This window comes from Typopeltis vanoorti, chromosome 26, assembly GCF_054136105.1.
Source record: "Typopeltis vanoorti isolate ZY-2024b chromosome 26, IOZ_Tvanoo_1.0, whole genome shotgun sequence".
In the NCBI taxonomy this organism is placed as follows: Eukaryota; Metazoa; Arthropoda; class Arachnida; order Uropygi; family Thelyphonidae; genus Typopeltis; species Typopeltis vanoorti.
The window spans coordinates 7,122,501-7,149,043 of NC_143574.1; the positions used below are offsets into that span (position 1 = coordinate 7,122,501).

Consider the following 26,543-nt stretch of genomic DNA (forward strand, 5'->3'; position numbering starts at 1 on the left):
GACGATAGAACAATCATCCGATTTCCAGTAGATCTGTCACTTATAATAACGGTTATGCACATGTCGAACGCTTTGAATTGTGTGTAGCGACTATGCAAATAAATCTTTTCGCCGCTATAAAATCTCATCCTAATCAAGACCTTCTCCTGTGACATTAATGCAGTAGAAATCTTTCCAGTAGTATTTATACAAATATTTCAAGCACTTGAAAATTTCACGTATTTAGATTTTGGTGTCAGCACTGTGTTCAAACTGTAGTCAATGATTATAAATAACTACGTCTGTAACTCAAATATTTGAAAGCCAACTTACAGTAACTACAATGATTACTGACTACCTAACTGTAAGTCAATATCAGCGATGTGCTAATGTTGGATAACAGAACTAAGGAAGATGATCCTCGTGATGACTGTCTTCTTTAGGCAGGGGGAATAATCCTGTTAAAAGTATGTGTCCTCATCATCTCAGGATCAAATCAATTGCTCTAAAAAATTATATCTTAAGAGATATCTTAACTCATTCTAGTTGTTGTAATGTGATTTTGAGATAAGCAGCCTCAAATGTGTATCGTACGTCCTGGCCCGATCGAAGTCCGTTGCTTCAGGACTGCCTTAATGTGACTTTGCTACACCATGCCATTCAAATACTACTTACTAGTTCCTTGCCCCTTTGCCAATTTCAGTCATTGGAAAAAATGACGTATTGTGTCTGCAAACTTACTCAAGATGTTGGTTGGCTGGTATACGATGTCACTGTGAGAACATATGACAATGTTCCATTGTTAATTTAGTGGTCTGCCATCTGCTGTATTATACTCTATCATTTGCATTGATTGCAGAATCACATCTGAAATTCCCTCTGTCAAAATTCATCCTTACATTTAGGCAGAGTTCTGTATTAGCTTCTGGGTTCCGAGTGCTTTCATGCTACAAAAGCTACTACGTGAGTTTTGAATAGGATCCACACGACATTTTCGGTTCAAAATGAACAATTGAGTATATTATTTCGGCATATCATTATCTGCAGCGAGTAACACATCAATATTACAAAACATGGAACTTAACATGCTTCAGACAGAAGAGCTTATCCCTCATTCTTATGCCACTGAAAGGGGTTGTTTTCTTTTTTGCAATAAAGATGTCATCATAGACATTCATGGCTATAATTTGAAGCTGACATTGCGGTGAGCTGTGTTAGCTAAGTGCTAATGCATAACTATATTTTCTGATGTTGTGCACTTATGTGTATGAGATGAATAGTTTTTATTTTTATTTAATATTAATCCATCCATCAGTGGTCCAAGCAGGCACATAAGCGCCTACGACCTTCCAACTATTCTTGGACTTCGCAAACGCAACCGTAACTGGAGGATAAGGTGGTAAGCCCTATGTCTCCCGGTGTGTTCTATGTCTGTAGATGCGTGTGTTCACGGGGCCGGTTTGCCTGAACTCGAGTTTCCGGATGAAAAAATACCCTACCTTCGTATCAGACCAGCTAACTCACCTTTCGTCGAAAGGACCAGATAAAGGTTCCTCACGTCATGGACCGAAATCAAACCCAGATCTTTCCCACCAAAGGTTCGTCTATAACGACTGAGCTACAGAGGCTCATTTAATATTAATGTCACACAGAAATGTTGCAAAACGTCTGGTACATCATTTCTTCGTGTGTGTATGTGTGTGTGTGAGAGGTTTGGAAGAGATAAAGAACCTAATAGTATTTTTCGTGAACACCTAGAGATTGAAATGAAAATGAGGATTAAGTTGATTTAGATTTTCTCTTGGACTGTAATTTGATGTTAATCAGCAGCCGATCGTATTTTTTATGGACTTTGAGGAGCGTGAAGGAATGGTATGTAATGGTGGTCAGTTGTCAAAACCTTAATTGTGAAACTATTACAGCACAGAATAAGCCTGAAGTAGAATGGGTATGAGAAAATGATTAGGGGGAGACTGTGAGGAAGTGGTCACCTATATTAACAGGATTGACTCTTCTGGATACCTACAAAAATTTTTGGATATTTTTCGTGCACCTCTTCATATGTGAGAACGATAACATTGGGAGAATTTGGGATTCGTATACAGGCACATCCGTACAAGTGAGGTCTCGAGGAGAAAAAAATACTTGAAGGCTATGGATATAATGTGTTTATGACAAGAAAAAAAAGAGCAGAGGTGTAAGCCCAAAAAGAGAGATCTTTCGCATTCTGCTACAAGATTATATGAAAAAATAGTTCGTTCAACAATAGCAGCTAACAACACGTACCTGAAAGTCATGGTCATTACGCAAATTTAGAGTGTTGAACTGTATGTGTGGTAACTGTGTGCTTTTAAATGAGCAGTCGTTTTAAAGGAAAAACTGATACCAATACAAACCAAAAGGCTATAATGTAATAGTAGCTCTATTAGTTCTTTTTTCCCTGTTATTCTCTGAGTGTCACATTTACTCGACCATTGACTAACGTAAAACCAAAAGTATCCTCCTTCGTTAATAGCCGAACAGAAATGAAGATAAATAATAAGCTTAAGAAACAAATCACGCATCACTACTTATGCTAATTATACAGTTTCAGAGGAGTGTTTCTTCTAATATACTAATTTTTTTCCTTGTTAGATACTACTGTAATAAATTATAATTATAACTTGAAGTGTAACATCATCAATTATAAAATAAAGAGTTTTAATAAAACTTCTACTGTTTACGTAGTGCATTGAAGCAGATAATTATATATTGCATTTCTCCAATTTTCATCCATCAAACTTCGTTTGTTATAAAGTATATTTTAAGTATAAAATATACGTAAAACCTAAAATTATACCTTAAAAGTATGCCAATTGCACCCATTGCCAAAACTCGCAATGACTCTGGTTCTTTGAGTAAAATTCGTTTTCTTGAGCATATGTATAATTTGGAATCATCTTAACTAGTTTATTTTTCTGTTGCGTTAAAATTTTTGTTTAAGCTGAATTACATGTGCTAAATAATGCTTAATCATTCTTAGATATTCTGTCTGAAGCGCTATATCATTTTATATTGCAATTCTAAATTCGGTTATGCAGTATATTAATGCAGTCTTGAATGTATAAAACATTGCAGTGTATTTTATTGTAAGGAAAACTACGTAATCCTGCTTTGAAGATAGATCGTAAACCTCTATTCTAATTAAAGAAAAAACTCGTCATTCTTCGGATAACCCATTTTTTTCAATCCACGTTTAAATACACTTCCATGATTAACGGTTTTGGTTGCTCATAGTTAACTACTTGAGACATGAATTATTTTAGTCAATAGATTAATTATTTTTGTAGACTACATAATGGATTAAAAATCGTTTAGCGCCTTTTTATCGGCATTATCAAAGAAAGTAAGCTGACTCTTACACTCTCTGTTCAAAAACAAACCGAACTTTTCGAAAATAGAAGAAACTAGTGGCGCTACCTGTTGTATCTTTTTGTTGTCGAAACCGGCAACCTTCATTAGTGTTGTATCAACTGTTTATGACATTTGTTTCATTAGAAGCCGAGTTATAGTGCCAAGAGTGACACTGTGTTTTGAGGAATGGTCGGAAAATGAGTTTCAAACAGAGAGCTACGATTGACTTTTGTGTTAAACTTAGTAAACATTTTACCAAAACGTATCAAATGATTCAAAAAAAGCATACGGTGATGAATGTTTATCTCGTACTCAAGTTTACAAGTGGTTTAAGCGATTTCAAAGTGGTCGTGAGATGCCTGAGGACGACAAAAACCCGGGCCGTCCAAAAACTGAACTGAGCGAAGTTAACATTCAAAAAAGTGCGTGATTTCATCAAAGAAAACCTGAAATCGCCCGTGAGATTGATTGAAGATGAATTGAGGATTCCAAAATCAACTGTGCACAATATTTTAACCGAGAGTTTGGACCTTCGTAAATTGAATTCGCGATTTATTCTCCACAAGTTGACCGGCGACAAAAAAATGTATCGAATTGAACACTGCAAGGACCTCATTAAAACCACTCGTAAGGACTCAAACTTCCTTGAAACGATTGTTACTGGTGACGAAACGTGGTGTTTTGAGTATGAGCCCGAAACAAAGCTCCAGAATGTTGAGTGGAGACCACCAGAAGAGGGACATTTGAAAAAAAAGTCGCTTGGAGAAGTCAAAAGTAAAGACAAGCTGATTTGTTTCTACGATTCCAAGGGCATTATTCACAAAGAATTCGTTCCGCCTGGCCAAACGTTTAATGATGAGTTTTATCTCGAAGTTTTGAAGAGATTGATAGCGAGAATTCGTCACGTACGGAATGAATATCGTGACTACCGACAGTTCGTCAAAACACACCGTCACTCTTGGCACTATAACTCGGCTTCTAATGAATCAAATGTCATAAGCAGTTGAAACAACACTAATGAAGGTTGCCGCTTTCGACAACAAAAAGATACAACAGGTAGCGCCACTAGTTTCTTCTATTTTCGAAAAGTTCGGGTTTTTTTTTTTTTTTTTGGACAGAGGGTGTATATCCCTAATAATGGTAGAAACTTTGCCATAAGGCTACACACATTTAAATAATGAATTTAAACAGAAAGCTAGAAGAATGCTACTAACGTCCATGCAACGAAGTTGAAAACGCTTCCTTCTGATTGAACAATAAGTTGAGCAATATTGCAAATATAAACGAAAAATATCAGATGATAAATGATAAAAAGATGAAGAAATATTTGCTTATACAGAGATAATTCTGAAATGTTTGTCTAACTAGTAATTTCCATTGTCTCTACAAGAAAAGAAGGTAATTATTTTAAAACAAGTATGACTTCTTATTGTTCTTCTGGCCATTGTGCCATACCAGTGCTTAATTTTAGATAACTGATGTTAACTTGATGTAACATGAACAATTATAAAACTTCTATTGTCCGTGTAGTGCATTCAAGCATGTAATTATATATTACATTGTTTTCAATTTTCTTCCATCAAATTTTGTTTCGCATAAAATTTAAGTCATTTTCTCTCATTACACATCATACGATTTAATTTTATTACTGTTTATTAGCAAAAATAATTCTGATAGACTTTCATCTAAACTAAGCGTGTTATTGCTCCGAGCAGTTGGCAACCTCAGCACCATGTTTACCTATTATTAAAGCTATTTTGTATTACTCTTTTCTTCACAAGGAGATACGTATAATCTCAGATTCGTCCGTTTTCCCGTAGGACTGATCTTTAGATGAAGATTGTAGCAACAATAACGTTTAGGGATAGCAATGTAATCAATTTGCATCTCTCATGTGTGAGCCGATATTAGAAAACGTGATACTTGAGGCCTTAGTAGTTTCGTCATCGATGCTGCTAACTCGGAAAAGAGGCCTGGGTTTCTTTTCCACAAGTTGCCTATAGTGTTGGCTAAAAAAGTTATTTGATCAAGGAACTAGCATTGTTGCTCCTCAAAATGCCAGATGAGAACACATATATTTACCAAAATGAGACATAAAAGACATAAATTGGTTTTGCTAGCAAATGGCTAAGAAGAACAGGTCGAAAAATTACTCACTAGCAAGTCGTAATGTATTAGTAAAGTGCTGAAGTAACAGATAAGTTGGAACAGCACGATCAACAGACTGATAATTCATATATCGCAGTATTTAACAAATGTACAATGTAAAGACAAAGACATTACAGAATGAAATATATATCCTATCCTATCCTTCTCGTCCATCTTAGGACGAGTTGAGTCCCCTCCTAATCAAGAGTTACTGGCGTATTATTGCAGCCGGTTCGCCACTCCTCTGCTGCATCCCCTAAATGCGATATTCATGACTGTAATCCGTGTGTTTACGGGGCTGGTTTACGTGCTTGCGGGATGAAAAAACCCCAGATAAACTGGGGGAAAACCCTGCTGTCTACGCCCAAGACGGGAATCGAACCTAGGACACTCCTTCCCCAGGCACATGGTTGCGAAACCACTAGGCTAACCGCGGGCTAAATATATATAATCTTAAATATAATAATAAAAAAAAAACAATCTCAGAATACGAACAGAATCCAATTACAAATAAATAAATAAATCCTGTAACACATTTATCCCCAGATAGGAAGCAGGCACACTTCTTTTATCCCTAAATAACTTTTTTTTTTAAATTGGTAAACAGTCAGTTTCTACCTTTATTCTACCTCTGTAGACGTGAGTACAGCAGACAACTGTTGTCGTTTTCTCGTGTTCCTAACGTTAACTGGTATTATTATCTGAAACAATTCGAATTTTCTGATCGACTTGTCTGAGCTGTGGTATTAACAACCAGTTTCTTGGAGATAAAAGCTTACTTGCCTGCTTAAAGATCAACTTACTCGGTAAACCGTATGAAAAAAAAAAAGCAATTTCCTGCAATTGAAATGCATCATCAGTTTCATCATTAAATTAATTATATGTTTCATTGGTTTGCATCATAACTGATTTAGTAATTTCTTCAACCACAACTTTCATTTCCTCAATAACGATTTCCCCACATATGTCTTCAACGCTAACAGATAACACACGGAAAAGCAATATTATATACATTAAAACAATTTTAGTTTCTAACGAAGCAAAGCTCCTGTAATCAGTCTCTTTCGTGAGCAGGAAGATGAAAAATTACGAACAAAATAAACAATTTTATTTCTCTTTTTTATTTCACAAACAATAAGAATACTTAAAGCGAAACATTTTGATAGACCACTGTCAGGTATATCCGTTAAAAACAGAATTCTAACTGACGACCACAAACATGCAGCTAGCTTAATTCCTGTACAGAAATCCCAACCATATTCGGATATCTAGAACACGATTTGTCAACATCGAGAAAAATATTTTTACTTACAATAGGACATCTTGCAAGTTCTTGACTTGCAAGAAGTGACGACAGTACCAATTTGGTTTCATTTTGAACACTCCACCATACTCGAAGGCACTAAAAATTCAAAATAATGATTTTCATTGGTCAATGATTTGTTACAGCTGCTATAGTCTTTCGCTTTTCACTCGGCACAAACAAGGGTGGAACTTTAAGATGATAGATGCTTTTCATCACCCTTACTATGGCTAACACACCGCTGATCAGAGGCATGAAGTGTCTGGAAAAAAAAAAGCACCATGTTTGGTCTATAGAGCAGGGTACAGGATCTCTTACCGCACTCATGGATCCTTCAATTTCCAACCTTTAACGTTTCCCACCTTACTTTCTTAGTATATTACTTCTTGCCTGTGGAAGAACACAACTGCAATACCTCCAAGGGGTCCACGCTTCTCCACTATACTCAACTCGCCATCTTCCCTACTTAATCCTCCAACTGCTACCATCACAACGACGCTACTACCATCAACACACAACACCATCTACAGCCAACTACCACCACCAACAACAACATTTTTTTTCCCACGCTGGATGAAAAACGTGAGTTTCAGGTGAAGAATCCTGCTACAGCCGTATGAGCTCGGCTAACTCTCTTTCAATTGAAGAAGTCCATAAATGATTTTTCTTGTTCCGAAGAGAATTGAACTCAAGTATTTTCCATTCGAAGGACATTGTTCTTCCACTTGCGCTACGGAGGAGCTTGATACATGGGATATATGAGTCACAGTCTCGAAGATTTGTTGTGAATGCAGATTCACGTTGTATCTATATTTACAAATCCTTAAAATACAAAACTAACATAGCTACAATAGAAAAAAAAAGTGTTAGCACATAAAAAAGGACAATAAAGCTAAAGGGAAGTTATTATAATCTAACTAAAATCAATTTTATTGCTTAACTTCCCAAACTGTCCGGTTAGATCATTAACACAGAGCTTTAGAGAAGGTGAAACGAGGTTCATATTTTATGATAGTAGGATTTTTATCTGTTAAGCAGGGCAGAAGATGAACTTTAAAAAATATTTAATTATTACATAACTGATGGATTTCTTTATTTCTCTTCCGAATATATGGCTTCATCCAAATAATACTCGTTTCGCTTATATTATGTAATAAATAATTCAAAATTCAATTTTTTTAAAAAATGGAGGGAGTGGTATAGTCTTAAAGATCGTCTTTCTGCTTAAGAGTTTTTTTATTGGCGGAGAGTCAGCCAGTTGATGGTCAGTTACAATCTTCTAGAATAAAAGTGTCACTTAGAGGCTATAAACTTGCTAAAAATATCATTGTCGATAAATATTTTCTACACCAGTTTACTGGAAGCAACAGCGCCCTCATACAACAAGTTAGGTTCCAGACCACCGCTGTATACCGAATTACTTATTTATTTTTTTTTTCACTTATTCATTAGTGTAGCACTTTCAGTTTACTTACAACTTTATCATTATTTTAAACGACTATAACATCAATAGTGCGTGGCTAGTTTAGTACCGCAGCCTATCTCAGTGTTTGATACATCATCAACATTGCCAAGAATATTATAAAGGACAAAGCGTGTCCTTTATAATATTCTGGCCAATTATTTGATGAATTAAAAGTTATTGAAATCCGCTTATCACTGTCTTATTCAGTCATCGACTTATTGTGACTAAATGTTGAAATGATTATCAAACTCCTGACAAGCATTTTGGATTTTAGTCACAGCAAGTTACTGATCATTTATTTATTTTTTCTTTTTAAATATTACTTTTCTTATTCGCTTGAATGAGAGCGTTATATTGAACAAGAAGAGATGACAGTCAACCTCAAAGCATCTTTTTATATTTTATAATGGAAATTTTGCTTGACAGCACATTAATTATAAGTTTGTATGGCATTCTATAGACATGCTTCATATTTTCTGCTACCTTTTCTGTCCGGTCGTTGTGGTTCATTGTCAACACACATCGGTTGAATCACATTCATATATTGCAATTCATGTCTTTTAAATGAGGCCATCATTCTACTTTATACAGAATGTTATGCACTAATGTTATATTGTTGTTTTTGCTCCATCTTAGTTATTAATTTTTTTTCTAATTTCAAAATTGGACTGCGACTCTTATGACAGCCCTTTTCACCGATCATTTGCTATTGTCGAAGCGGAAATATTTCCCGGAAGAAAAATTCCGAAAAATATACAGGGAAAAACTGCCCTTTCATCGGTTTTGCTCAGAGCCTACGAGGAAGTGAAGGGTGATATTATTTAAGGCATAATACCACCCTATGTGGCGCTACGTAGCAGCTGCTGGGTCGTTCGGCAGTGCATGACTGCATTATCTTGTTCCACTACCGCAAAAACATCTTGATCATCGAGGTTAATAGTATTTGTACCAAAATCGGGCTGTTTTGGTACTGTGCACCGACCTATCAGGTTGATTTGCTTGGTGTACGGACCATTAACATCATAATAGTACAAGCAAGTCATTGCTGGAAGCCTTGCTGGAAGCGTTGATAGAAATGTCAAACCTCGTCTTATGCTGCGACCTTTTTCTTAAAGAATTTTCTCTTAGACACAGTACGTCATGAGTCAGAGATTTCCAAACGTTTACTGATAATTACCGAAATAATTTTATGACCAGACACTGAGTTTCCGGAAAAACATTTTTAACTTGAAAAGTGAGGATTCCTAGTTTTTTAGTATCGGTGTTTTCGTTTATTATTATTATTATATAATCGAATCTATAAATCAGCATCCCTACTAACCACACCTTTATTCACCTTCCAGGAATGACCCCTTGTTCTGGTCCCTCTAGCCACATGCTGAAACATTTTCCATGCATCTATCCTATAAAACCCTTTAAGCAACTTAAATGTTTCTATCATATCCCCTCTTTTGCTCCTATTAACCAATTTTTGCAATCCACACACCTTCAATCTATTATCATAGGGCACATTCCACGGGCCACTCACCATCTTTGTCACTCGCCTCTGAATCCTCTCCGCCGCTTCCTCATCCCCAAGAAACCCAGGGGACCAGACTTGAGCACAATAATCCAGATGTGAATGTATCAAGGCCTTATAAAGAGGAATTATAACTTCCTTACCTCTACAACTTTAGCAATATGTCCTTTAAACTTTAACTCTCTGCTTACCACCAGCCCTAAATCTCTAGCTTCATCTATTTCCTGGAGTACAGTGCCATCAATGTGTTAAACGGCTTGTAATATATTTATCCTAAAGTGCATAACTTTACATTTCTCGACATTAAACCGACTAAATTAACTTTTGCCAATACTGAAACATGCTTATTTAAATCGTCCTGCAAGCTCTCCACATCGCCTTGATTAACTATTACTGTACCTAATTTCACATCATTAGCAAACAACTGAATATTTCCTTTCAGGTTATTTCCTATATCATTTGTGTAAAAATTTTTGTGTAAAAATTAAAGAGATTGTCCCAGCACTGAACTTTGCAGCACACCACTAGTCACCTATTTTCGCCTCTATTCTGCCACTCCATATACCACTTATTAATATCTCGCCGGCAGCTACCCTCTTATCCACTTAACCTGTGTCATATCCATCTCCATTTGTTCTCATTTGCGTAACAGAGTTCCATGTGGCATTCTGTCAAATACCTTTGCAAAATCCAGCAAAATCATCGTGTGTAGCCATTTCCTTTCTCCAACTCAGCTGTTACCCTATTATAAAAAGTTAGTAAATTACTAAGGCATGACAGCTCCTTCACAAAGCTATGCTGGCCCTCATATATATCACATTTTTATATACCCATTCTTGAATGCTCTTTCTTTACCAGTTTTTCTAGTATTTTTACCACCATGCCTGAGATACTGATTGGTCTATAATTTGCTAATGTAGTCTTAGAACTCCCATATGCAAAGGAATAATTTTGCACTCTTTCCACTCCCTTTGAACTCTACTAGAGCTGAGACTTACATTAAACAGCTTAGTCAAAGGCATTGCCAGTTCTCTTGTACATTCTCCCAAAACTCTAGCTGATATCCCATCTAACCCCACAGCTGTATTTACATTGAGATTCTGCAATATTGTAAAGACCTCTAATTCATCTACCTCTGTTCTCGCATTAGTGTCTGGTCTGTCACAAAGGTTGAAGCAGTAACCGCACTAGGAATGTATATGCTTGCAAAGTGGTCCCTCAGTAACTCAATCATTTTATTCACTTCGGTCTTTTCGTGACCATCATTACTCATTAAGATTAATCTTCCATAATCATCCATTCTCTTACTTTCCACATAACGAAAGAACTCTCTGGGATTTCCTTTGGCCTGCTCGACTAAATTCTTCTCATGATCTGATTTGTATTCCTCGCCATGCAGGTGACCATTCTTGCCTGAGCCTTGTATTTTTCATGAGTTTGCTGGACACCTTTCTCTTTAGTTTTATTTAATTCAATTTAATACTGCTTCCTCTAGTCGTGCATGGGATATAGTTAAACTATATCACATGCAGTATTAACATCCTTTCCCGGCAGTGTTTTATGCAATGGTACAGATTTAAGCTTCTTTCTAAGAATGTCATAACCACCTGCCTTGTAGTTCCACAAATACCCCTTCTTGACAGAATATTCCTGATGTACAATTTCCCAAGTCAAGATTGCATGGTCACTTTCACCAATTGCAGGCGATGTGGTCACCTTGGTTATGGATAGCTCTTCTGATCCTGTGACCAGGTCCAATGCTCTCCCACCCCCTAGTCCCCTTCATTACATGCCGCCTTAAGTAATTAGCTCTTAGCAAGCGTATAAATTTTATTTCCTTCCTGCCATGTGATCTTTCTTCCTTCCAGTCTGTCTCTATAAAGAAGTCCCCCATAATAATCACTCGACTGTACTGATTGTACTAATTTGGCGATGCATGTCTTCCAGATCTGTAGAACTCCCTGGCCCATACAACAACCAACTGTACACCCTCCGTCCAAAACGAAACCGAACTTTTCGAAAGTAGAAGAAATTAGTGGCCACCTGTTGTATATTTTTGATGTCGAAAGCGGCAACCTTCATTAATGTTGTGTCAACTGTTTATGACATTTGTTTCATTAGAAGCGGAGTTATAGTGCCAAGAGTGACAGTGTGTTTTGACGAACAATCAAGTTTACGAGTGATTTAAGCGATTTCAAATTGGTCGTGAGACTCTTGAGGAGGGCGAAAAGCCGTCCAAAAACTGGACTGAGCGAAGTTAACATAAAAAAACTGCGTGATTTTATCAAAGAAAACCCGAAATCGCCCATGAGATTGATTGAAGATGAATTTTGGATTCCAAAATCAACTGTGCACAACATTTGGTCGAGAGTTTGGGCCTTCGTAAATTGAATTCGCGATTTGTTCCCCACAAGTTCACCGTAACGACCAACACTTCGTCAAAACACAGTCACTCTTGGCACTATAACTCTGCTTCTAATGAAACAAATGCCATAAACAGTTGACACAACACTAAGGAAGGTTGCCGCTTTCGACAACAACAAGATGCAACAGGTGGCGCCACTGGTTTCTTCCATCTCCAAAAAGTTCGGTTTCTTTTTGGACAGAGAGTGTATATTTTATCTTACTGGTCTTAATCTCACACCAGATTGCTTCAAATGAACAGCTACCCGCCTGTCTCCTATTCTTTTTGGTTGCAATTCATCTGCTATCATCGGCAGTATTCCTCCCACCCGCCTATCTTCTCTATCTTCCACAGTGCGAAAAAGTTTTGATGGCATCCAATGAATGCTTTCACTATATCGGTGAAACTTGATTGAAGCTAAAAATGTAGGTTTAAAAAAAAAAAAGAAAGAAAGAAAAAAGAAAAAGACAAAGAGAAAGGAGAAATGGAATGATCAATGGAATTTCCATTTCAATTTTTTCCGTTCTCTCGATCCAAACAACTGATGTATATAAATCTAAATCTGAAACTCTAGTATCACCCTGAACTCTCTTTACTTATGCGAATATTAAAAGCCAAAATCAAAACATGTTTAGAGAATTAGCGCAAGAAGTATTTTTATCAGCTTGTTCACATATTACTAATTGAATTCGATACGCAGCAGATAAAGGGAAATTGATATAGCGAGTATGGTTTAAATTCATAACACGACAATACTCATGACCTGTCACTTATACCGCAATGAAAATTCATGAAAAATTAGCTATCGCTCACCATATAGATGGCGCTGCTTTTTATTAACTGCGTTATTCACAGTGTAAATATTGACAAGATTTCATGCAATACAACTGAGTTAAAGGCCATGGAGTATATTTATAAAATAATATGCTTTTAAAAAAATCAGACAATTGTTATTCATCAGTTATTTTTACTTTCCACGTGATTTCAGCTTCACCTTATTTAAGACTCGTGCTGTTATTTCTATCTGACATGTTTACAAATTGCGCAGTATACGTGATTCGCCTTGAGCAACGATTTAAATCCATTACAAGTAAGTGTTCCTTTTTTTAACTGTCAGTTTATGTCCCTGGTAAAAAAAAGTTGGCTTCAAAATTTATAGTGAAGTGAAGAATTCCTTGAAATGTCATATTCCTGCCAGGTTATTTCGAGGAAGTAATAATGTACTTATTATTTGTATTTCTACAAATAATAAGTAAATTTGACACACAACTGCATATGATGCTGTCAACATTTAAAGCGATTTTGCAGATCATTTTCTGAAAGACTGCTGAGAATCTCTGTCGTTTTTGCTTTCACATCTTCTACTGACAAAAATGGATTCCTTTTGAGCAGGGCCGACTCTACCGATGGAGCGCCACATACCTTTGCACGAGGCGTAAAGTGTTGGGGGCGGAAAAGTGGCCTAAACTATATAAAAAATAAATCATAAAAAAGTCATTTATTCCTTCTCTGTTGAAAGCAGACTTCAAGATGTCGTTAGCTAAATGTTTACATAATAAAACTTCATTGTACTGTATATTTTTTAAAATCATAATCATTTAAAATTATGATTTAAAATCGTTTAATATTGCAATGTCAGTGTGCAGAATATCGCGAACAAAAAATCGGAAAAAGAAGGCGATATTCAGAAACAAAGCGTGCTCTGCATAAATATCGAAAAACTGAAATAGCTAATGTAGTACAAGAGAAAATAAGCGAAAGGACCAAAACCAAAAATTCTGAGCTCATGGCAAGTACTTCTAATTGCGATCCCAGTAATGTCGATATTAGTAACAATGAGAGCGGCAAAATAGGGGAAAGGGGCTGAAAAATATGCTATTGCACGGGGCGACAAAATTCCCAGAGCCAGACCTGCCTTTGAGCACCGATTTGATCTTTGGGAAGAGGTAGAAGTCGCAGGTAGCAGGTTTGGAGAAAAGGGTGGGTGCTCAAGCACAGTGATGTTGTAATTAGCTAAAAACTGCGTCACAGACAAAGCGTTGTGGACTGGTGTTGTCTTGGTGCAAAATCCATCCAGCTGCTGGGAACCCACTCTGCCATTACAATACCCTGGATATCGAAGAAAACAATCAGCATGGCCTTGAATTTCAAACGACTCATGCGTGCTTTCATTGGTCTTGGAGATGTTGCTGACTTCCATTCAGTAGCGTAGCTAGAGGGGGGGGGGGAGGTCCGCCCCAAGCGGCACTTTGAACATTCTTGAACTTTTGCAGTTAATTTTAAAATACAGTCTCGAGAACTCATTTCCAAATATTGTGATACTACAGCGAATTTTCCTCACGAGTGCTGTAAGTGTTGTTAGTTGTGAGAGGAGTTTTTCTAAATAAAATTGATTAAGAATTACCTACATTACTATGAAATAGACTTCTACAATGTCATCGACGATTTTGCTAACAGAAAAGCAAGAAAAATAGCATTTTAAAATGGTGAAATTAAAGTTTTACTTCAAAAATAAACATAGTTTTTAATTTATTTCCCTATACGTCGTTTTGACTTTTTGTAGTATTTTTGGTGTATTGAGAGGGACGGCAAACTCAGGGACCGTTGACAAAAGCTCTAGCTACATCACTGCTTCCACTGCATTAATTGTCGCTTGGTTTCCGGATCATACGTAAATATCCAAGTTTCATCACATGTAATTACCGAATTCAACAAATCTGGTTCATCCTTAGTGCGTTGCAAAAGGTCCAAACACATTTCTTTGCAATTCTTTTTGTTCATCTGACAACATTTTTGGAACCATTTTTGCACAAACATATTTCATGTTCAATTCTTCCATTAAAATGCGTCGAACACTTTCTTTGTCCAAATAAACTTTCTCAGCTACAGCTCGAACACCCAACCTTCTGTCTTTTTGAATTACATCTCGGTAACTGCTGTACATGGGCGGCTTGGACGATCATCTTTCACGCTTTCTCTGCCTTCCGAAGATCATGTGTACCATTCAAAAACGCGTGCACGAGACGTAAGCCTCAGCCAATAATTGAAAATTTTCCGTCGCGGATTTCTTCAGTTTCACAAGAAACTTTATGTTACTCGTTGTTCACCCTTGCACTGCAACATTTCCGACCACCGGTATATGTATATATAAAAGTGGTCAATGATTCTCTTGAGGGCAATGATTCTCTTAAGATCAACGAGCCACTTAAAAGATTCAAGGTGCAGGCAGCAGACAATTTATTATTTACAACGACCTACAGATATTGTTACAAATTTATAATATTGAATTTTAAAAGCCCCTCGGAGGCAATATCGATATTTTACGAGCGCAATATATTATCCTCATGTAAATAAGTGATACAGTCTGTTCTAGAGAAAGAAGTTTGTTTGGCATGGGGACTCCCAGCTGCCCTTGTTTTGAGAAAATAAATGCGATCCAGAAACGTTTCGGTACGGAAGATTTGTTAGACAATTCTGTCTTTGCAAGTACATACAACACACACCGGGGATCAAGCTGTGATCAGCTGGTGGTCTGCATTTTTTACTTGCTGATGTCGGAGAGCCGCACCCATAAATTTTTACAATTTTTTTTCCCCGGTAGGTATAGAATATAGGCGATCAATTTTCAAGAAACAAGCTCAATATAATTATAAGAGCGTTTGACAATCAGGTGCTGTACTCCAAGTAAGAATGCAAATATATTTGCTTTATACAGACCAACAAATTATACAGAAATTATACATACCGATTATGATCGGTGGGTAAGTGAAAGCTACTTAACAACATAGATTTGCCAGAATTGCCAACCTCAATGTCATTGACTCTACCAGTTTATTATAGCAAACGTGGCGTTAAGGAGTCGATTGTTAGTTGAAGAATCAAACAGTGAAGTCAGCAGGTTTTACTTTTCCAAGTCCGTTCAAAACAAACCTATGATTCAATTCTTCTTTCATCTGCTGTTTTTTATTGTCCATATTTCACTGCCATAAAGTAAGGTAGGTGTAGGTACTGCATTGTAAATTCTTATTCGTGTGTGTTTCTATATCAACTTCATTTTCATATGATATTTTGCATCCTAAATTGAATGTATTTACTTGCTCTATTATTTTTTGTTTACCATTTTGCTTCTTATTGGATTAGCACCTTTGAAGGCCACGACTTTTGTTTTGTCTGTTGATATTTCATTACCATATGCTTTTAACAGATTATTTAGACTGCACAATGAATTTTGTAGTTGATCTTCATTGTTTCCAAGGATTATTTGGCCATAAGCAAAAAGTAGAGTAGCTAATCTGTTACGGTTCATCTTGAATTCTCCTTCATTAATTATCTTCCATTCTTTTATGATTTTATCTATGTATATATTAAATAAATCAGGTGAGAGAGGACAACCCTCCCCCCCCCCCTGACGTATTCCTCTATGTATTGGTTTCCAGCTTGATGATAAATTATTGTACTTCACAGATATTTTATTATCTTTATATATTAAATAAGGCTCTAAAAAGTTGGTTTGGTATTTCATATTCTTAAAGGATTTCCCATAGTTTTTCTCTGATAATTTTATCGAATGCTTTAGTGTAATCTATAAACTATGTGTGTTTCTATGTTCATTTTTTGTTTTTTCGATTAGTAATTTTAACGTAAATGCAGAGTCTGTGCAAAACCTGCCTTTTCTGAATCCATTTTGTTCTTCTATTAATTTTGGGTCTACTATACGTTTAAGTTTATATGCTATTTGCTAAGTTTATATGCTAAGATGTTTGCATATATTTTATAACAGGTACTAAGTAAGCAGTTTAAACTAAGATCCATTAATATTGTTATCGGGAAAGAAATAACAATGCTTCATGACTTCGTAAATATTTTGGTCCTTTAAGAACGAGATTTAAATTTGCTTTTAAATATTTTCGGCAAGTGTTAAACTTCATGATATCATGGACTGATTAATAGGTGAAATTGCACATGCAGCACACATAAAAAGAGTGGCATTAATGTAACTATTAGCAATTTTTTGTTTCGTTTGGTTTTGATTAGAGCGAACAATGCTACACATAGATTCAAATGGTTACAGACTTATACGTTAAAAAAAATGAAATGAAAACATACGCATTTGGCATAAATACGCAAATTGAAATAATGCCTTGTCATTAATTGTAAACAACTGGACTCCACTTCATTTTATGACTTTTTGTAAATGATTCTCTTATGGTTCTGACCCTTAAACTGAAAGAAGATGGTTCAAAAATATGATTGTTTGGACGACTCATATTTCCAGTTTCAAGAATTATAATAAATTTTAAAAGCAGTAGTTCATTTTTATTTATTTATTTGTTTTTATGAATCTTGCCCACGAGATGTTGTATACCTATTGTACATTTAGTAAGTGGTGGACCTATAATTAGATAATCTGACGCTCGGAGACCGAGCATGATTAAAAATAACATCAAATCGAGTAGGCAGACAATATAGGGGAAAGTATTTACGATTGCTCATACGATCGGTCGCAGTTTCCTGATACTTTTTTTTTTTATTTCATGGATAAGGAAACATAGTAAGATGCTGCTTTAAGAAAAAAGTAGAAGATTAAGAAAGAGTAGGGCATTATAACATCCAGCTTGACTTTGGCGTTAGAATTAGAACGCCAAAATGAACTATAATGTGAGAATAGTTCTTAATTACAATACGTACACCTTAGACAGGTGGCCATTAACCTTTGTATCACGTGTAGAACTATAAGGAGAAAAGGATCAGGTTACGCATGTGACTTATAGGATACACGTGAGTCTTGCATAAGTAGAACGCGGTGATGCCACATCACGAATTGTACAAAGTAGGACAATCTATTTGCCTGAAACAGTGAAACCTAGTTATAGCCTATCACAGGTCTCTGTACTCTTTATATATTTCTTTTCTACAGTTACGAGAAAACAGGTTCAAGTAAATTCGAGATACGCAAGAAATTTTGGCTGTGAGGGTTTTATTTTTATTTTTTATTTTTTTTTCAAATGTTGTACTGGATTCTTATTTGTGTTTGTTAAACAATATTCACCCATTTTCACTGATTTCCTTGCATCGTGTGTTTGCTTGCATTTTAAGTTTCACTTTTTTACTTTTTTAATGGCATTAAGTTGTGTAAACCTGTACTGGATGTCGAAAGTTCAGCAACTTCACCAATTTATTTTAATACATAGAAAGGCATAGCTGAAAAAAAAAAAATGAAGAAAAAAAAAGAAGCTGTCCAATCACTGCACAGTGATTGGACAGCCTCATGTTACTACGAAAACAAAAGAATGTAATTAATAATCGAACCATGAATAAATTTACGATTTTAAAATAATTATAATATTTTTAAATTAAAAGTTTTTGTAATGTCTGTGTCAGATAATTGCCCGTTTTATCCTCCTAAACCCCAAAATAAAATCAAACAGAATCAAAAATTGAATTAACTACAAATAATAACGTAAGAAGGGAGAAAAAATATCAATTTTTATGTAAAAATTATCACACGTATCCATACGCGCTTGGCGATTCGAACTCCTACTGCTTGGCGAAAGGAGAGTTTATTCACTAACCTAAAAAAGCCGAATTTTTCAATGACAGTGGTCGTTCCGAAACTTGAATTTTCTTAGGATTTCTTAATTAAATTAAGTAAAGGGCCACTAACCTTGACTGTTTAATTTCTGATGGGCCAATCAGCAATTTTATTAATCAATGTGAGAAGTAACACTTTCTGATTAAAATGACAGATTAATAAAAATATATAATAAAAATTAAAGCGACACCTTCTGATAAAAAATGCAAAAAGAATAGGTACGTAATTATATTGCATAAAGTCGTTTTTAAAAAAGTGTAATTCGTTTCGTGTCATTTATATGAACAATTATTTTTAAAAGTAGCCACCCTATAAATGACACAAATTCAGAAATTTTAAAACAAAAGTTTCGTTTTTTAAGACTTGCTATAGTATTCAAAAATAGTTGGATTTTATATAATTTATACTGAATAATAAAATGGCTACATAACCATAAAGATATCAGCTCTGAGGAAGTAGCTTTCATCGTGACCGAGAGATGTTACCTCACAATACGACAGTGTTATCTTCCTGTTTTGTTCGATCTCAGATGGGAAAAAGAGTTATTTTGCTTGAAATGCTAAATGAGGCAGGTCTAACATCAGGTGTTAGATCCTTTTTTGCCGATGATGCGAGATAGGCACGGCAATCAGGGATGCTACTGACATCAGCACTTACAAAATGATTTCAATAGGCTGGAAATTTGGGCAAACGAAAATGGCTATCAATTTAATGTTAGTAAGTGTAAAGTTATGCACTTTGGGGTGATGAGATTTCCAGCAGCATATTATATTAGCGAGGTTATGCTACAAGAAACTGATGAGGCTAGAATCTTGGCGTAATGGTGGATAGGAATTTGAAGTTCAAAGGTCATATAGCAAAATTTGCAAATACAACTCAGAAGATAATTGCGATGTTGAAGCGAACCTTGACATCTAAGGATAAGGAAGTCATTTTGCCTCTTTAAGGCTTTTATAAGACCACACCTGGATTATTGTGCGCAGATTTGGTCTCCTAGATTCCAAGTGGATAAAGAAGCTGTGAAAGGGTGCAAAGAAGCGTTACAATGATTATATCCTGTTATGAGATTTAAATTATGAGGACAGATTGCGAGTATATGGATTACAAACTCTGGTTAATGGGAGAAAGAGGGATAATATGATAGAGGTCTATAAACTTTGAATGGTTATGGAATATCGTCTGATGAAATGTTTCGCTATATGGAATATAGCCTTGAGTATAACCTACAAATACTTGTAGGCTATATGTGGGCAAGATGTGGAATCAAAATCATCACCAATCATTAATACACTATACAGATTTTTCGATTTGTAAAGCAAAAACATGATATTCAGAATGTAAAATGATGGAATAGTGCTATTGTAGATACATAGTGAATTTTCAGCCTCATTTACATCTCGTGAATGAGTGGTTTTACCAGATACCCAACAGAAAGAGGCCATCCAGGAAACTGTCATATAAACAACACAATAACAATGTTTACATGATAAGAATTCACAAATAAGCAGGAAGACACAGCGCCATCATTAAAACAATTTCCTTGGCACTAGGAAAGAGTTGACTATCATTTTATATCATTTCATAAAACTTCAATCTCATACGCCATCCGCATAATAATCATCTTGATATAGATCAGCGCACTACTCACCTGCCTGATATTGTGTGTGTGTATGTGTGTGTGGTTGGTCACTTATTGCACAGATAATGGCCTATATCTTCTGTGGCATTGATTTTGCTAAATGTCTAATGATGAACTGAGTCTGTAAAGCATCACGTACTCACTCAATGATAAAGAGTGCAACATCTGTATGTCTTCCATTTGGGTTGAGATATGGTGAACTTACCGTTCAAGATGGATTGTTATCATGTTGCTCTTCGAACCAATTCTGTATGACATCATCCGTCTTGAACAGCAAGTTCAAGACGATGGATGATGTCTTGGAACAGGTACAACATACTAGAGAGCAGGTAGTTAGCTTAGGAGATACTGGTGGGGGAGACTTGACATACGTTGTCCCTTATGCAACCGTGATTCTAATTCTGACTAGCAAAACATTCACAGTACCAATGCAATGCCTCTACCAACTTGGACGATACAGTCGGTCTCCACTTTTCAGCTTATCTACAATTCCGTGTATAATTTCTGCAGTCTTTTTTTAATCCTTTTCTTCCCTCCCCCACTTCCCCGCAGCTCTAGTGCCATGAAAGTTCCTACGAAGTACTCAAGTAACGTCTCCACATCTTCATTTTACTCATGCAGAATAATTGATGTAATTTCTTTACTTATTCTTGCAGTTAATATATGAGATTTTATTTTCCTGATTGATTTTAGAAAACGGTATTTCAATTTTAATCGGTGTAGGTGAAGCGAAACATGTCATAGATATTTCCTATGTTAATTGGAGGTGTCAGGTAATAATAATAATAATAATAATAATAATAATAATAATAATGCGATCAGAAAGATGAGACTGTAGAACATCTAATCAGTGCCTGCAGCAAAATAGCTCACTGACCATAAATACCCCCATGATCAAGTGGCCAAAATAATTCATTGGTATGTATGCAAAAAAAAATGCTTTTCCTACTCCTTATAACTGGTGGCAGCATAAAATAGAGGCAATATTGGAAAACGAAACAGCAAAAATTCTCTGGGACTTTAGAATACAAACTGATCGGAATTTGAACACAATTCACCTGACATCCCTATTATCGAACCGACAGGTTTAGATTATTGATATCGCAGTACCCAGTGATAACAACATTAACAACAAACTGGAAAAAATTACTAAATATCGAGATCTGGCAATCGAAGTTGGCCGACTGTGGCTTAAACACACCAAAGTCATCCCAACAGTTATCGGTGCACTTGGTGCAACTTCAAAGAAGCTATCCAACTATTTACAGTAATTAAACATAAATGAAGTGACTCCATATGACCTACAAAAAACAGCATTACTTGAAACAGTCCATAATTTACGACGCTACCTGACTGACTATTCTTAGATTCTTGGGTAGAATCTGAATTGTTCTGAATCACCAGTCAAATTTTTCTTTATATGATAATAATAAACTGAATTTCATTGTGTTTAATATATGCCAGCCAGATTTATTTCTCTCCTTTGTTAGTCTTATACTTTCATCACTATTAAGACGATGAAGGCATAAGATCAGGACTACTAAGTGATCAGGGAATTGGACAATTTCTGTCTAATTACTTATTCGGGAAACAAGTATCCAATGTTCATGGGTTTTCTGTAGACTTAAGATTCTCGTGACTGCAGTTTCTTTAAGTTGATATACTGCTTGATTTATCATCGGATTTATTAACTGGTGTTTTCGTTGCTAAATGATATGAACATTTTGTAGAAAACTAAAGTGTCATCATCCTATACTTACTAATTACAATAAAGTTTGCATGCACAACTCTTTGACTTGACTTCAGTTCTTTATTTAGTTTCATACAAATATTAAAAAATATATATTTGCAAGAAATATCGGAATTGCTTTATGGGAATCCTGTATACTTAAATTATTGACCTTACCTATTTCTAGTAATTACTTAACCCTCATAAGGGAAATTAAGGCAATGACAAGTTTTGAATATCAGGAGTGGAATTTTTTTAAGTGTCATAATTCCATATAGTCATTGCTTTAGTTTGTGATGAAAGGTAAGTACACTGGATAAAATGCGTGACCATTACCATTATCAAAGTAAAAACTTTTTTTTTTAATTGAAATCAGTTTAGGTGATTCTAATGTAGTTATTTTCATGATAATCCCATCCATGAAAGGCCGTTCCACAATGATGATACATTAATACCGTGTATGGACAAAATCGATGAGAAGAAACAGGAAACATTGAATATGAAGACCTGTGGATTCTACTCTTCAAGCAACATAAGGAGGAAGACCGTTCCCAAAGACAGTGGCAGAGGAATAAATATATAAAGAAAACTTTATTCTGTGAGTTTGGAGTTGAAGCAGTGAAGGAATAACATATTTAACAGCATATGTTAAATAACTGCTGCAGATTTTTAACAGATAGATAGTAGGAGAATTTTGACGACAGCTCTGATGAACACTGTCCAATAAAATATTTATGGAAAATGCAAACGGCAGAAAATGAATGTCTGTTTGAAAGAAAGTGAAATGAATTAGTCAGAGATGGATCAATAAGCGACTTAATTGCTCTCTTTTATCCTGAGTCAAGTTTTTAGGGAGATTTTAAGGACATTATTCCCAATATGGGAAAACTATTCAATGATTGGACAGATTTGTAATTTGTGAAGAATTAATAGCTATCGAGATATTCTGGAAGTTATAGGTGATTTGTGTAGTGCAAGACTTGTCAAATGAGAAAGAGGAGTGCAGTGTGTATCCCATCAACAAAACTGCATATTGTATTTGCAGTCAACTGGAGGAAACCATTGATATATAGAAGGAAGGCAGTAGGTGAAAAAACAGAACTGTGTGGAACACCAGCATCATTATACAGTATTTCCATCCAGAGAGAAAGCTGACAACCAATTTGCAGAAGTCAAAAGACAGATCATGTGATGGAGGCTTACTTAATAGGTCTTTGTGCCAGAACTTATCGAATGTCTTAGGATATCAAGAGCAATACACACACATATATACACACACATATATACACACACATATATATATATATATATATATATATATATATATATATATATTACTTATTCGGGAAACAAGTATCCAATGTTCATGGGTTTTCTGTAGACTTAAGATTCTCGTGACTGCAGTTTCTTTAAGTTGATATACTGCTTGATTTATCATCGGATTTATTAACTGGTGTTTTCGTTGCTAAATGATATGAACATTTTGTAGAAAACTAAAGTGTCATCATCATCAAGTGTCATTATATATATATATATATATATATATATATATATATAAAAGCACAACAAATTCTTCATCAATAAGTAGAAACACAACTACCTCGCTTGCGTAATATTAGCTTCTTTTTTCTTTTTTTTTTTTCCTTCCACAATAACGTTTTCTTTCTTACTACTAGTGCGTTACTTGCGTGACATCTAAAGACTTTTAAGAAAAGAGGGGAGAAAAAAATAATAAAAACCATTGTTATGATAACAGTGCCCTCTTTGAAGCTTTAGCGGTAATCACATAGATTTATAGAGAAAGCTTTTTTTTTTTCATTCTAAAGTTAAAGAAATCTAGGCAAGTAACTATATGTTGGCGAGAGAATTTCAAGATTATGTACAACGTAAACGTAAGGAAGCAGACTGCTTTTTCATCCAAGAAATATCGGGGTCAGTCACTGATTCTTATGTAATGCACGTTGCTTTGCGTCACACAGGTAATCCTTAAGATTTAAATTTTTCTATAATAACGGGGTAGTTTGAGAGAGAGAAACAGTGAATGACCAGGAAGAATTCTCTTCAAGATAATACACATTTATTTCCCCGATGAATATTATTGTAAGCGGCTTAGGTGTCACTTCTCATTGAGAAGTCGTGTGTTTCGTGTGCTGGTGGAAAAGCTTCATTTGCTTAATTGATACCAATAGTGAATATTCAACACTAACTGAATTGTCAGTTAGTGTTTAATTTTGAGCTTAATGTACTGAAGATGCCTGTGACACACAGGCGAAAATTATACTAATAAATAATCATTCTACTTGAGTTTTTTCCGTTATTTATTGTGTACCGATATGTCTACTCACGGTTTACCTCTTTTAAAACTTATCGACAGATTTTAGTAATGATCGAAAATGCCAAATATCATCAGTTCTTCTACCCAAAGGTAAATAAATAAAAAAGATATATATACTGTAGATTTAATCCAAAAAATTAATTTATTTTTGTAAATTGACTTACAAAAGCAATTCACATAATGGAATTTATAATTAGACCCTTTTTTAAATTATAATCTTTTATGGAAATTGGCAGCCCCCCCCCCCTCACACACACACACACACACACACACACAAATGGTTCATAGGCATGATCATCTTCTCTCTTCATTCGTGCCTACATTTTACCTTTATATTGTATGCATTATCTTGCCAATTTGCCTGCTTATAGTACGAAAAACTGTATCTCTAGAAGAAATCCTACTACCTCATGAATAGGCTAACTAACTAAATAAATAAATTCCGTGCGGTGATACAGCTTTTCCCCCTTTATACGGGAGTTCACGGTACCATCTAGTCCCCACAAATTTTATCCTGGCTCCGGAACCGGCATAGGCTGACGAATCAGACTATGGCTGGGTCAGTATTCCTGACTGTAATTCACGTGTGTCTTCGGACCGGTTTGCCTGTTTGCGGGATGAAAAACACCAGATAAACTGGCGGAAAAAACTCTGCTCTCACGCCCAAGAACGGCTAACTTCGCTATGCTATGCTTTAAGTGGATCTGCCATTTAAAGCTACATAAAAAAAAAAAAAAAAAAAAGTATAATTGCCGTAAATCTATAACAATCTATAGTATACTATACCTTTAGTTTCCCACACCACACACAGGTGAGAAATAAACATGTGATGATGTGAGAAATGTTTACTGTACTTTATCTAAACGAAATGTTACAAGGAGAAAAGTGGACGACACATTCATTATCATAGCAAGCCCTAACAAACTTGTTATGCATATTGATGCTTGATTGTTTTAATTAATAGTGTTGATTTTTCTTAAAAAAGCACAATTTTATGAATTTTAATAGGAGGTAATAAATAATCAAACAACTGGCTGCATCAATTGTTTGCCGACAGTGTCACAACTCCAAGCTTAGTTCACTCTGACTCCACTAGAGTGAACTCAGCTTGTTTCGAACTACAAAATTTCCTACTCGAGAAAATACATTTGAAGAAAGTGGGGCACCGATCTCGCGATTATTGAAGGATGTAAAGATGAACTCGCTGAAAAACGGGTCAACCTTTCATGTGACGCAACTCAAGGAACCTACTTTACGACATTCTGTTCTATTCTTTCAGCATTTGCCTGCTGTTTTACTTGTCTTCCTCTGCCCTCTGCTGTGAAGGGATTGCCCGGCCTTGAACTAAAGCGCACTCACTGGACTGAAAAGAACTTACCGTAATTAGATAACTTATTCAATCCGGATGATTTAGTGCGTGACCCAGACCAAGCCGAGGTAACAACGCCAATATAAAATCCTCATTATTTTCGATAACTGTTCATTGTTTTCATTATATAACGATATTAAAACTTTAACTTCTTTAGAATACAATTTAAAAAATAATCAATAAATTGAAACTTTCTTTTTCTAATCGAAACTATGAAAGAATCGAATGCAATTTAAAAAAAATAGTCAAGAAATTAAAACTTTCTCTTTCTAATCGAAATTCGTTTAGCCTTTCTTTTGTAACTGTTGTCACTGACGAGGTTTCGAGCTGTTTGAGAATGGAGAGTGTGTCTTGAACATCACTTACATCAAGCAATAATTGTTACTATAGTACAAATTCGGCCTTTTTGTTTACGCTTGATTTCTGCCGTCTCCGAATCTCTTACCTTTAATTTCTTATTATGTCATATTTAAATATTAGGGGCTAAAAATCAAGTACACGATTGCTTTTGATTTTCTACGGTTCATTTCACAAGCATTGAGTGATATCACAACTTCATAAGTTGAGGACTGTACACTTTCATTAATTTGGGTGTGAAATAGAGAGAAACGCACACCCCCACGCACGCAGAGAGAGATTTATTATTATTATTATTATTACACCTCCAG

General features: G+C 35.5%; 1 protein-coding gene across 3 annotated transcripts in view; it reads left to right on the forward strand.

Annotated features, from left to right (window-relative positions):
* The window catches only part of LOC150092294 (tetratricopeptide repeat protein 39B-like), a 240,941-nt gene that overhangs the window by 33,027 nt on the left and 181,371 nt on the right, over positions 1–26,543 (forward strand). The window contains exon 1 of one of the 3 annotated variants that reach the window (XM_090414908.1): positions 13,241–13,301. The exons of the other annotated variants lie outside the window; for them this stretch is intronic. The gene's annotated coding sequence lies outside the window, so the exon portion shown is untranslated. Of the gene's footprint in view, positions 1–13,240; positions 13,302–26,543 lie in introns of those variants that run through there. 3 annotated transcript variants of the gene reach the window in all.